Genomic DNA, 12709 nt, shown 5'->3' with positions numbered 1-12709 from the left:
TTGAACTTACAAAAAAAAAGGCAATCATTGTGAATGAAAGGAGACAGAAAATATATAAACATGGGGGAATTTAAATAAATTGCCACAAAGAAAATCACGTTGAGGGCAGCGAATTATGTAACGATAAGGCCCGCCACCAGCCTAAGCCACAAAATGAGATGTTTTACATGAAACGAACAGCGGTCTAGATTAGGGGGAGCCGTCCTGTTTAGACATGAAGCCAATTGGGTTGATATCACATGTGGAGAAAATGTGAAAGATAAGTGGGAACTATGAGAATTGTTATAATCCAGCTGTAACAAAAAGCTGAAGTACATTGGCTTTTTTTCCCCCCAGAAGTGCTGCGCGATAAACATCTCTGATGAAAGAAGTTCATTACTTGTGCTCTGTGTAATGTAACATGCCGTATTATGAGTGTATGCCAACCTACAGTGAAGCGGCCTGTAATGAAGTCCCGGGCATTTTAATGGACATCATTAGGTGAAAACATATAAGAGATAATTATGGTAATTACAAATCCCTTTTATTCGCCCCGAGTCTTTGACAAGGAGGTTGTCATATCAACCACTTCAAACAAACAAAGAGTTGTTGTCTCTTCCCCTAAATGATGTCCGGTTCTATTTGGATGGGAATTGTCTCCGGATTATCCTTTTTTTATTGTTTGGTTAGAGGCTGTGAATGGAGGCTACATTTCTTTCTTTTTTTTGTGAAAACTTGATTAAAACAAGCGGATCCACAGTAGTTTGAATTTGACTTGCATTTGCATTTCCACTTCATTACAAGTGAGACCTTGATCTTTAAAGCAGCTCCCAGACAAAGCTAATGGACGTGTCTGTTAGGCGTGGCCCCTCAAAGGAAAACCTATTTAACATCAGACATCAGTAAGGACACCTTGTTGTTTATTCTATAGTTTTTTTGCAACAAGCCCAATTCCATGAAATCTTTCAATATCAGAACAGAATGACATGTCTCATTAAAGTTTAGTCTGTTTGTCCAGCTAAGCGCCGTCCAGTATGTGACTTTGTCTCTTTTCAAGCTGACAGTGCTGTAAATGTGCTTGAGATTCTTACTTTGAAGTAAACAAGGAAATGGATTTTAAGTTAATCTGTTGTTATATTTGCAATATATGCAAATATTTCATCCAAAAAAATATATACTTGGGTACAAAAACACTGAAGAAGCCTCAACTGCTTTTACATCATTTATGTGACACCATTTTGTGTTCTTGTTAGAAAAAAAATACTTTCAGAGTTCAACAGAGAAGATATAGCTAAAGACAAGTGGCTAACCCTTAACCATCAGTAATAAACTAAAAGAATAATTCACAGTAATTTTTTTATAACAAGAAAGGATGCATCAGACTAGTTATCGAAGACCAATGTATACAGAGGATTTAGAAATTTAGTTTGAAAACTACGGGTATTATGTTTTATAGATCTTTAATTGAGATTCCAGGGAAAATGCTAGACGTGCATAAAGTAGCAAAGTGTCACTAAAATAGATGCTGCAAAACAGAAAAAAAGCTGTTGTTTGGGAATGGCTAAAAGTATCGACAACCGCCACTTGCGAATAGTTCCATATATACTTGAGATCCTTTCTAAAAAGGTTTATAGCAAAATGTTTTAATAGTAAAAACACAGAATATACCTTTACATGAAATAATACTAACAATGGAAACCATCTTAGCATAACCGCAGAGGTTAGCATGCCCAGTCTTCCTTATCTATAGACGGTACAGCCAATCAGTGCCAAGGAAAATGAATGCTGCAACTGGATTGGCAGCTTTGCAAATACCAGTCAATAGCGTGTCAAGTACATTTTACCTATTCAGCTTGGATACCTCAGTTACCCAAATTGAATTTTCTTTCGAGTATTTTAGTTCCAAGAAAAATGAGTGGACAGGCAAATTTAACACAACATCCCATAGAAAAAGCTGCTATTTGGTGAATCCGAGAACACTGAACTCTCAATAAGTGGAGAACCACTGTAAACTTATCAGATATTTACACCATATTTTTGATTTAGTTGATTTTCAAAACATCAAATAGGGTCACGGGGAGACAGTGCCAGCAGTCATTGTGCCATAGAAAGTGTACATCATGGACAAGTTGCCAGTCCTTCACAGGGCAACACAGAAATACACTGGACAACCAAACGTGCACACACACAATCTAAGAAAAATTTGGAGACCAGTTAACCTGACAGTCTTGTTTTAGGACTGTGGGTGGAGGTTGGAGTACCCTGAGAGAACCCACACATGCACAGGGAAACATGGTCCTATTTGAACCCAGGACCATTTTGCTGCAAGGCAGCAGTGCTAGCCACTGAGCTATGTAGGATTATTTTCCCAGCAGTTGCAACGACTGTTGGATTTCTCTGAATTTAGTTCCACATCCAAAAAGTTTTAGGTTATCAAAGACGAAATAACAGTGAACAGGTTCTTCAAAACTCATGAAACTTATTTTGTTGTGAAATCACAAGAAAGCCACAATTTTGCCTTGTGAGCTGGATGTATCATTACTATCCCTACCGCTAAAGCCCTGTGTTACTGAATATAAACACTGGTTAAAGGAACAAAATGCCAAGCAGTGGAAATATTACAGCTTGTTCTGCTCAAGGAGAGGGAAAATAAGCATCTTGCAAGAGTTTACTTTGGTTTAATTTAACCCTGGCAACACTGTTATTTAGCCAGAGAGGGTCAACTCCAGAGCAGCACCAATAACAGCTGAAACCTAGCATGGAACATCTTTCTCAAGACACCACGAGTGAGCCGCAAAAGACTTGGGTGTTTATTTACAATATGCCTCCAATCACTCTTTGTCACAGTTCCACGTTCCCCCAAACCGCACTCGCTGGAGACTCCATTTTTGCCCCTCTTTGCTACACAAACTCGTAATGTGGCAACGTCTTATCAGATCCTGCTTACAATAACAGATTCCCTTTGAGTCGTAGCTGTTGTTTAACTTACTCGGTCCCGAGGGGGAAAAACACGGTTCAAACAAGTCGGCAGACATGTGCCAGTCCACAGCAGCTGATGATGTCAACGGGTCCCTGTGAGCACCCGGTTCTTCCAGCACTTTCAATCATTGCCTTGTGAGATTACCGCTATAGGATATTACAGTACAAACTATGACCATGTGTCCCGCCGCCACAAAGCTTAGCAACATATTAGAGTTTGTCAAAGCAAGCTATTGCGAGGGAAAGATAGATACGGAGAGGAGGAGGGAAGCCATTGACCTTTGTGTCCTTCATATTTGCCTAGCTCCCCCTCAACCCCAATCTTAAGAGCAAAATCATCCGATCCCAAACTAACTGTCAGCTGGCTTGTGATGGTGGCAAATCCAGCAGACATCAATCAATCAGATTTTCCCTTCGTCTATCACAGGAGTTTTTTTTCACACCCCCTCCCCTTCGTTTTTGCCCAGGCTTATCATCTGACCCAGTTGTTATCCTGTTTCTGAAGCTTAAAAAGAACTTGATTATGGTCAGACATAAGATTCACAGACACATCCTAATACTCAACCAGAAAGGAAAAAATATATATATATAGATTATGTGTTTTAGAAAAAAATATGAGCAGCAGATGTAATGACTCCCCCACCCCTTCTTTTTTTTTTTTTTTTTAAACAAGCCTCTTAATTCTACACTCATGCTAGAAATAAGGAGTTTGAGGCGGTTATCTTTGCTTTTCAGGGATGCACGATTGCATGAACCTCAGATAAAAATCCAATCTGATATCATAAGACAAAAAGGCATTTTAGTTGGCTACAGCACTTGCTCAGTGTCAACAGTTTTTAGTAATTACCAGATAAGCATTCTCTGAAATACAAACACACACACACACGCAGACTCCCACAGACAAAGAAAATGGGCTGAATGTGAAATAATAGCGGCTGCATTTCTCTCTTGGTGTTTACTGTGTCACTTCACAAAGCCCGCTTTAAGACAATAAAGAGAAGAAGACGTGCTCCGCGCGACACGTCCCGGCCTTTTGTGGCTTGCCCAGCGGTGCGCTCACTCAATCTAAATCGATTTGTGCAATTTGCAATAAATATAATCAATCCTCATCAACCTGTTTCCACTTGAGCATCGTCTCGGTTTGTATATATGTGCGTCGCCGTTCGCTCTCTCGCTAATCACACGCAGGCAGATGCGGCCTCTGATCGCATCACGGGGGTAAGCTGTGCTGTCAACAGCTTTGCCGGCTTTGCACTGGTGCAAATCTAAACACAGCCTCTTTAAAGCATTAGCGTGTTTCCCGAGTTTGCTTTATAATTTCCCCAACGCATTTGACAGAAATTGTTTATCTGTGTACAAAGCTCTGTCATTAGTGATTTTCCGGCAAACCTTTAAGATGGTGTGCGTTTTGTGGCGTTTGTCTGGCAGGAAAATGCTGATGAACAAATCGAAGTGAAAGGCTTGTTGCTTAATCCTCGGGCTGCCAGCTATCCCTGAACCGCAACGCCGGGCGCGTCTCAAACCCGCCGCAAAAGTTCCGCGTCTCGCTGCACCCCCACAAATACAGCCTCGGTAATTCCTGCCAAGCCGGAGATTTAGACTGAACAGCTATTAGGCCATCACTCTCTGGAAGTGCCAAGCTACTATCCAGCTCGGAAAGCCCCCGTCCTAACCCCGGCCTTTTTTTTTTTGCAGAAAATACGATCAAGTTCACCTTTCTTGTTGAGTCAAACATCAGCCGATATTTACATTGTACAAAGCCGAGAACGCAACGTGACAACGCCTGCTGCAAGCTGTGACTCATCGTTCCCCAACACGGTCCCTCTCGTTCCTCTCATCCAAGATTCAGTCAAAACCCTAATATCAGTTTTGACAGAATCCATGAAAATGATTTGATCATCTGTAGCTAATTCGATTGAAAGAAACAAACAACGGGTCTGAATAGACACACTTGCGTGCGCGCACATACACACACACATACAAGTTATTTATAAGCCTGTAGACGGAGACTGACACATTTCCACCCCTGGACTGTTCGAGCGAACATGAAGGCGAGTTTCCTGTTGCAGGGCGCCGAGCTGTTTCTCTTCTGGGCTGCCGAGGATGTCAAAGCGCCACGCGGATGTGGTGAACTCAATATCCATATCCATGATACATCAGAACCTTGGCGTGGCACAAAAATAACTGCAATACCTCAGGAGCCACCTCAGAAATCCCCCTTAATTGAGCAATATCTTTATTCCTGATCCGTGCGCATCACCAAGGTGAAAAGGGACTGTGCAAGTTAAATGAAAGAAGAATTCATGATGTGTGGCGGCCTCTCTCTCTCTCACCCTGGCTATTTCCCCTCTTGGCAGAGGCCAAATAGAGAATGTTAAATGAGGCAATTGTGTCCCGGAGGCAAAAAAAGAAGGGGAAAGAAAAAAAACACACACACGTACACCCGCACAGGCAGTACCCGTGCTCTCTGCTCCAGCCCGGAGGAACATTCGGTAGTACGGCGAGGTAGATCCCAAAGACTACTCCTGGGTAGTTCACACCAGGCCTACCTTCCCATGAGAGCCAGACACTCTGCTCTGTAATTTATAGGGCTTGGCTGGAGGAAATTTATAATCAACTCTCTGTGTCTCCTGCACACAAAAAAAGGAGGTCAGCGCAGGACTTATTTGCATTTCCGATAGGCAAAAATAGCGACGAAAAACGCACAACTTCAAAACCTGAATGGAAGACGGCAAAGGATTCTTACTCTACTGTTGCAACTTTGATCTGCAAGATTTTCTCTTTTGGCATTTTTAAACACTTTATGTGTTAAAAAGGAAGGAAACAACTCCGCTCTGATTCTAACAACCACCTGCTAATTTGCAGGATGTATTGGAGAAGATGTGTTGATCCTCCTCAAACTTAAGTGAAGTTGATTGACCTTCAAATCAAACCAGGCCTACCTTCTGTGTCAAACATTTGTACAGCAAAAAAAAAATCATGTGCGCCTCTGTCTTTTTAAAGATATCAATAAGCGTTTCCAGAGGTCAGCGAAGGTCAATCAGCCCAGTGAACAAGCATATCTAGGATGAAGCTGGACGATAAAATGTCCCAGAAGAAACGATACATCATGCACATGGAAAGTATTGAGTTTGTTTTAATTCATCATCTGATTAATTGATATTTTGCTTCTAGTGACAGCAATTTGAAACCACCAGTTTCATTTCATTTTTGTGAATCAAATGAGGTGGCAGGTGATGACCTCTGAACCACCCCCCCATCTTAAAAAGGTATAAGCAAAACATTTTGCAGCACAAACGCTGCTCAAACGTTTGACACTCAGGTCTTCCACAGTGCTTGGTTGGCACTTTTGTTATGTTACACCCTGTACCCTGACCCTACTAAGAGTTTTTATTTTTTTGTTACTATTAATTTGCAAAATGACATGGAAAAGTTGTGTTTTGATATTCTCATGCATAAAAACAAAGCATCAAAACAGGCAAAACCTCATGTCGCACAAATCAATCATTTTAAGTATCCAAATGTCTCTAAGTACGATCCCATCATGGGAGCAAACATGCAGAGGCCTGTAGAAATGCCAGGATGTGCAGAGCGCTGCGTTAACAGGAAACTGACCCCACCCCCCACCCCCCCACCTCCTCCAGCAGTCCCACTCTGCCAGCTATACAGACATACTCTACGGTGACACCTCTGATAATCACAGCTTTGTCTGGGTCTTAAAAGGACGTACTTGAACAACAGCAAGACCAGAGGCCCTCTTTGCTCTAATGGCCTTCAGACATCAATATTTAAATCTCACATCTTGGCTGCGATTAGAATGCCGCCTTCTTTTCTCTCTCTTTTTTTTTGTTGTTGTTTTTGCCCCCATCCCTTTCCCTCCTAACACAACAAGGTGGGGTTGTGAGAGAGAGAGAGAAAAAAAAGCTTAAATCAATGATCTTTGAGTCCAAACTAGATTCCTGAGCAGTTTGCCACTCTCTGCAGCGAGATAAGATAAACTCTCTTTGACCTGAGAGATGAAGTTGCCATGACGATCGGGGGAGTCCACTTTCTCTATTGATATTTTGCTGATGTAACAACAAATGGAACTAGATCCCGTGCCTGATAATGCTGATTAATTAATACCAATATTGATCGGAACGAGGAGGAGACAAGGCTATTAACTTAAAGCGGACTGAAAGTCAATTGTTTCCCGGGGCTCGGTGGGCATCGCCGGTCTAAAATCTGAACAAACACAGAGAGGGACGCGCTCGAGGAACAAACTGTGGGAAAACTGAAAAGGCAGATCTGTGTGAGATTTGATAACATTGGGTGAATATGCTACAATGAGATCGGAAGCGAGACGGGAATGTTTCCAGAAAATGGAGCCGCGTTTGCAGGCCAGCTGATCGGAGGTGTGCAGCGACAGGTTGGGAGGGGCACACCCTGCCTTTCTGCACTCTCTCTGGGATGGTAGCAAAATGTGACTTTAAGTCTGCTTAAAAAGCTAATTTTATCATATTGCATAAATATGCCATGATTTTTAGGTGCCTTCATAAACACACATTGTCTGTTTTGGGATTAAAGACGTATCTCTATGGATGGTTGATTGATGTTTAATTGCTTATGATAAAGTCAATTGACTATAGAGAGAAGGGGTCGATTTTTTTCTTCACTCTACTTTTTACATTCAAAACTTTGTCAACATGTGGCATGTTCATATTAAACTATAAATTAACAAAACAAACTAATAAATACATAAGTAAAACACAAGGATATGATATAAGATGGAAAAATGTCCAAAAATGGAGTGACATTCATTAGCCAGCTGACTGGTGGTGTGCAGCAACAGGTTGGGAGGGGCACACCCTGCCTTTCTGCACTCTCTTCAAGAGGCCATTAAAAGCTGACTTTAAACCATCAGAATATGTTTTGTTTCTTTACTCCATATAAGTAACCAGCCTAATCCCGGCTGCACTGAAAGGCCTTTCCAGGGCTTCAAGTTTTGTCTCAGACACATTTCAAAAATTTACATTTTTATCCAGAGCGGTGACAGATCCAGCCCCCCCGAATGAAATGAAAACACAATGGCAGCGGCTTGAACCGGCGGTTATTGGAATAATAGCAGAGGAATTCAGGAAAGAGGAAGATAAAGAGGAAGCCTGGGAGAGGAAGTGACCTCCACCTTCGTGGCAACCCCTGCCCACGTCTCCTGCCGCTGCCCTGGGCACCGCAGGCTGAAGGGAGGGTGAGCGGGGGGCGGCAGCGCATCGGCCCCCAGCTCAGCGAAGGCACCGCCGTCTCAAACAGAAAGGAAGCAGCAGCTGCCGTGCAATCCTCGCCCTATAGCTTTGGAGTCTGGAATAGAGGAACCAATCACAGCCAGGGAGGCACAAAGACCATATACAAAAAATAAAAAATAAAAAACTGTTTTGTTTAGACACAAAATAAAGATGGAAGAAAAAAAAAACACACAATGAAAGGAGATGACATTCATCTGTATTGTTGTTTTGTGTCAAAAGTGAGGAGGCAATTGGGGATCCTTCAGCTAAGACGAGGCAACGGCACAAGCTGTTATTGGCAGGGAACAGATGTTTGAGGGAAAGTTGGCATTCAACGACCATTCTTCTGCTGACAGAAATCGACGAGAGAAACACGAGAGACGCGCCGTGATTGTCACCCAAATGAAAGGAGGACCCTTAAATATACAGGAAAGCTGGCACATGAATGTTTTTTTTTTTCCCTCCTCCTTCTTTTTTTTTTTTTTGATTCCTACACCCCCAAAACATCTGACTGCTTTGGGCTGCCAGCGTTCGGCGGGCCAAGGGTGAAACGCGACGCGTACGCAGCTTCTCGGCGTACGAAGCAAAGCTGAGCTAAGTTGGAGGAAGAAGGGGAAAAAAAAGAAAGAAAAAAAGCGGATGAGAAGTCAAAGCGAGAAAAAACACACACGTAAAGCACATCAAGCTAACAGCTCCGACGGCTCTGCTAAAACCCGTAAGCACATGCTCGTCGCGCACGCACCAATGTATACTCGAGCAAACACAACACACACACACACACACTTACATTCAGATACAGGATGTTGGCAGTCAATTCTGTAAACACTCCCCTTATCCCTTACTAGTGTAATCTGCCTCTGATAAATGCCCCTCCAAGATAGAAATGTCACCTGATATGATAAACAGTATGCTGACGTTACATAAAGTGGCCGTATGCTAAGGAGTTGGAGAGATTAACTGTGGAGCAGAGATGGAAAAAATGGTTGGTGTGATAAAAAGCAGACATTAAGCTGGAGCAGAGCGCCCTGCTCAGCTGAGGTTCAGGTTCACAATGACTGGATGAGGGAAGAAAAGACACTCTGTTGTCATTTCTTTTTTTTTTTTTCAAGGGGTACACACATGAAGCGTTAGCTAAAAGGTCAACGCGTACAAAGGAAGTTAGCAGTGGTTGGAAAACAGAACATGAAATTGAGTGTTGCTTTTTCTCCTGAGGGTTTTACTGGACGTGACATGAGCCAGATATTTGGTCATCTATTTAATTTGCTCCTGCAAAATATTTCACACTTTTGCCAGATTGAAATTCAGATTTTTTTTTTTATATATATATTTTTTTAAATCAAATTCTGGAAATTTGAGACTCAAAAACAAGTACAGTAGCTAAAAGCCTTCACTGTCTGCATACGCTACAGATTATTAAATAAAACAGTGTGTTTTAAAGGGCTGTTTCACAGCTTTTTTGCCGGCATCTGATCTTAGATCAGCACCTCTTCAACATCTACAGAGCCGTTCAAACAATTAGAATCTTAATGAAAAGTTTATTTCACCAAGTGAAGCACATTATATACGTAAATTAGACAAACTCACCTAGAGGTTGGAAGTTTGGGAATATATCAAACTTAAATAATAACTAATATTATTATTATTGACTATACTGACCCTTTATTTACTTTATAACAGATCATTACCAAAATATGTCGTATCTCACAGTTCTACTAGTCAGCTGGCTGACTAGCACATTTCTCCCTCGATTAAAAACAGAACAAATGTGAAACATTCTGGTGGCAAAACAAAACATAAAGCCATTGTGTGAAAACTTAAGGAGTGCCATGCATCATTTATTAAGATGTTCTCTTCAGTTTTTTTTTCACTCATTTTTGACAGCTAGCAGCGGCCTGTCTACTAAGTAGCTCACTGCACATTCAGCCTGAGCACATAGCCTGACTAACCAACCAGCTAAAATCAGCTGGTATTTAAAATTTATTAAAGAGGTAGCAGAAAACTACTACTAAGTTTAACATGTTTAATCCCAATATTTTCCTTTATGTATGAAAAAAGAAAAAATGGTGACTGGCAATTTTCCAAACATAAGAATCATTTTGAATCAGGATGAGAATCTAACTTCGACGCATCCTTGTTGTACACAGCGGTGTGTACGGCTGTAACTACATGACATTTTGACAATACGACCTCGTGGTTAGCTGTGGGAACCTGTGCACCCGGCTGCCCAGGCCCAATACAAACTTACAGTAATCACCACAGTCTGGTGCTTGATTTTCCACAATGGCGGGTAAAAGAGCCGCAGGATGCAACATGAATTCTCAGATGGTCTATAAAGCGGAGACAACAGTAAAAGGGAGAGAGCACTAAGTCAGTTTAATAAGCACATTTGACATCGGATGTCGGCGCCCAGCCTCCGAGGGGGGTGCTTCAATGTGTCGCCATAAACACTGGCCAAGGCGCGCTCCCCCTACATCATCTATATGTCCCCCCTCTTCCCCACACACCCCTCTTTGCACGACGCGAAACTTTGGGGGGCAATTTTACAGAAAAATTACTCCGAGAGGTCCCGGTTTCAATTCAGCCCGCCCGTATCTTTCCTTCCTATTAAGCATCAAAATGTTCCTCCTCTCACTACGAGTGGAGGTATGGACTCCACCAGAAGCTGAGGCGAGGCGGGCGGGGGCGGCCGAGGGGAGGAGCGAGGCGAGTGAAGAGGGGATGGAGGGGAGCTTGGTGGAATTCGCCCATCATATTACATCAGCTAATCGCACTCTGCCGAGCATCAGCGATATTTTCATCATTCCTGTCAATTTCTCCTGAATCCCTCCACCCCTTACATTTGAAATGACTAACAATCTGGGCAATTTATTGGCATATTGGCACAGGGTGATAAGGCTAAAAACAACAGCAGCCAGCAGCTGGCCCAGGGAGATGAGCTGATAACATTGATATGTGCTCCCACACAAAAACACCTCCACCGCTATCTCCTCTTTCTATCAAACTCTTATTACAATAAAAGTGAATGGGTTCTTTCTTTCTGCGAGAAAAAAACCCCAACAACAACAACAACAAGGAGGGCACCCAGAAAGGGGGGGCGACGGGGATATATATTTATAAATACATATATATAAAAATCAGAAGAAGCATTTCAGAAAGGGGAAAAAAAGAAAAGAAAAAAAAAACAAGGAGGAAAATACATAATTTATCACTGTATTATCAGGATATCCAGGCAGCCTAATCAAGGAGCACTGAGTGACTATTTTTTGCCTTATCATCCAAAGTGGTGGAAACGGAGAAGGAATTATCAGCCAGCTGCAGATTGCTGGGCTGGAATTTTAATGGTAATAATCGGGTTTCTGATGGTATATCTCCTCTGCTTATCTTTCCCATTATCTGGCCTTATCTCCTCAGTCATCGGAGCAAATTAATGGCGCTCTTTCAGCATCGCCTTTTTATCACCGCTCAGAGAGCACCCAAGGGGAAAGAATAAGCAAAATATTAAAATACTGCATAAATCACAATTTTAGATAACGGTCCAATGTATGCAGGATGGTGGGAGAAAAAGAGAAGGGTGGAGGTGAATTGGGGGGGGGGGCTGCGCCCAACAACCTTTTTGTCCTTTAGAATGACTGTCTGTGCCTGACTTTCTGTGTATTGCCTCCTCTGCCTTTATTTTCTTTTCTCTATTTTTTTTTTTTTTCCTCCGGAGTTCCCGGAGCGGGAACGAGGATCTAGGCTCCTGGTGACCTTTCTTCCTCCAAGTGCTGCTTGGTTATCCAACCACACACCACCAGCGACATATAAAACAAGATCTTACACACGACATGCTAATGCAGCGGGGGGGGAAAAAGGCCAGGTCAAAGTGACGAAAGCAGAACACAAGAGTTAGGTTTGCTTTCGCGACCACGACGACAACACATCTGGAGGCACCGACGGGATTGGTCTAAACACCAGAGGGCCTGCTGTCACGTCACACATTGTTTTGGCTTTAAGGTGAATGCTGATGGAAACATGAACACTAAGCAGAAAAACTGAATCAGGTCCTTTTTTTTTCTCTAGTTAGTTTTTGAAGTGTACTGTGTAAAAAGCCATTTAAAAGGCTTTAAGAGGAAAAGTTTTTTTAAAAAAAAGAAAAAAAGCTTGATTTATTTTATATATAAATATATATAAGTCAAACAATTACAACAATAGATTGAACTAAAAGAAAGAAAATTTAAAGCAAACCGTCTTTAATTTTCTAGAATCTGTAGAAATTCAAATATTAGCTTTACAAATGAAATAAAACCAAGCTGCACAACATTTGTCATTGGTCACCAAAATAAGTAAAGAAAGCCACTCTTGTGCATCAACAGGCACATTACTTCATTTATGCAAACACACTCACGCAAAGACACCCCAATAAGTATAACGAAACATTTCGTTCAATAAAACGTTTTAAGCTCAACAGATCATCGAACCGCTCTTCCACACTACAAACACAACAAACAATC

The 12709-nt window shown here is 41.9% G+C and overlaps 1 protein-coding gene across 4 annotated transcripts in view; it reads right to left on the bottom strand.

Annotated features, from left to right (window-relative positions):
- zfpm2a (zinc finger protein, FOG family member 2a) overlaps window positions 1-12709 on the bottom strand; it is a 170603-nt gene that overhangs the window by 156426 nt on the left and 1468 nt on the right. The gene's annotated exons all lie outside the window — the stretch shown is intronic.

Source organism: Xiphophorus hellerii, chromosome 3 (assembly GCF_003331165.1).
Source record: "Xiphophorus hellerii strain 12219 chromosome 3, Xiphophorus_hellerii-4.1, whole genome shotgun sequence".
In the NCBI taxonomy this organism is placed as follows: Eukaryota; Metazoa; Chordata; class Actinopteri; order Cyprinodontiformes; family Poeciliidae; genus Xiphophorus; species Xiphophorus hellerii.
Note: the sequence above shows the minus strand (reverse complement) of the source record. Positions and strands in the feature narration are given on the sequence as shown.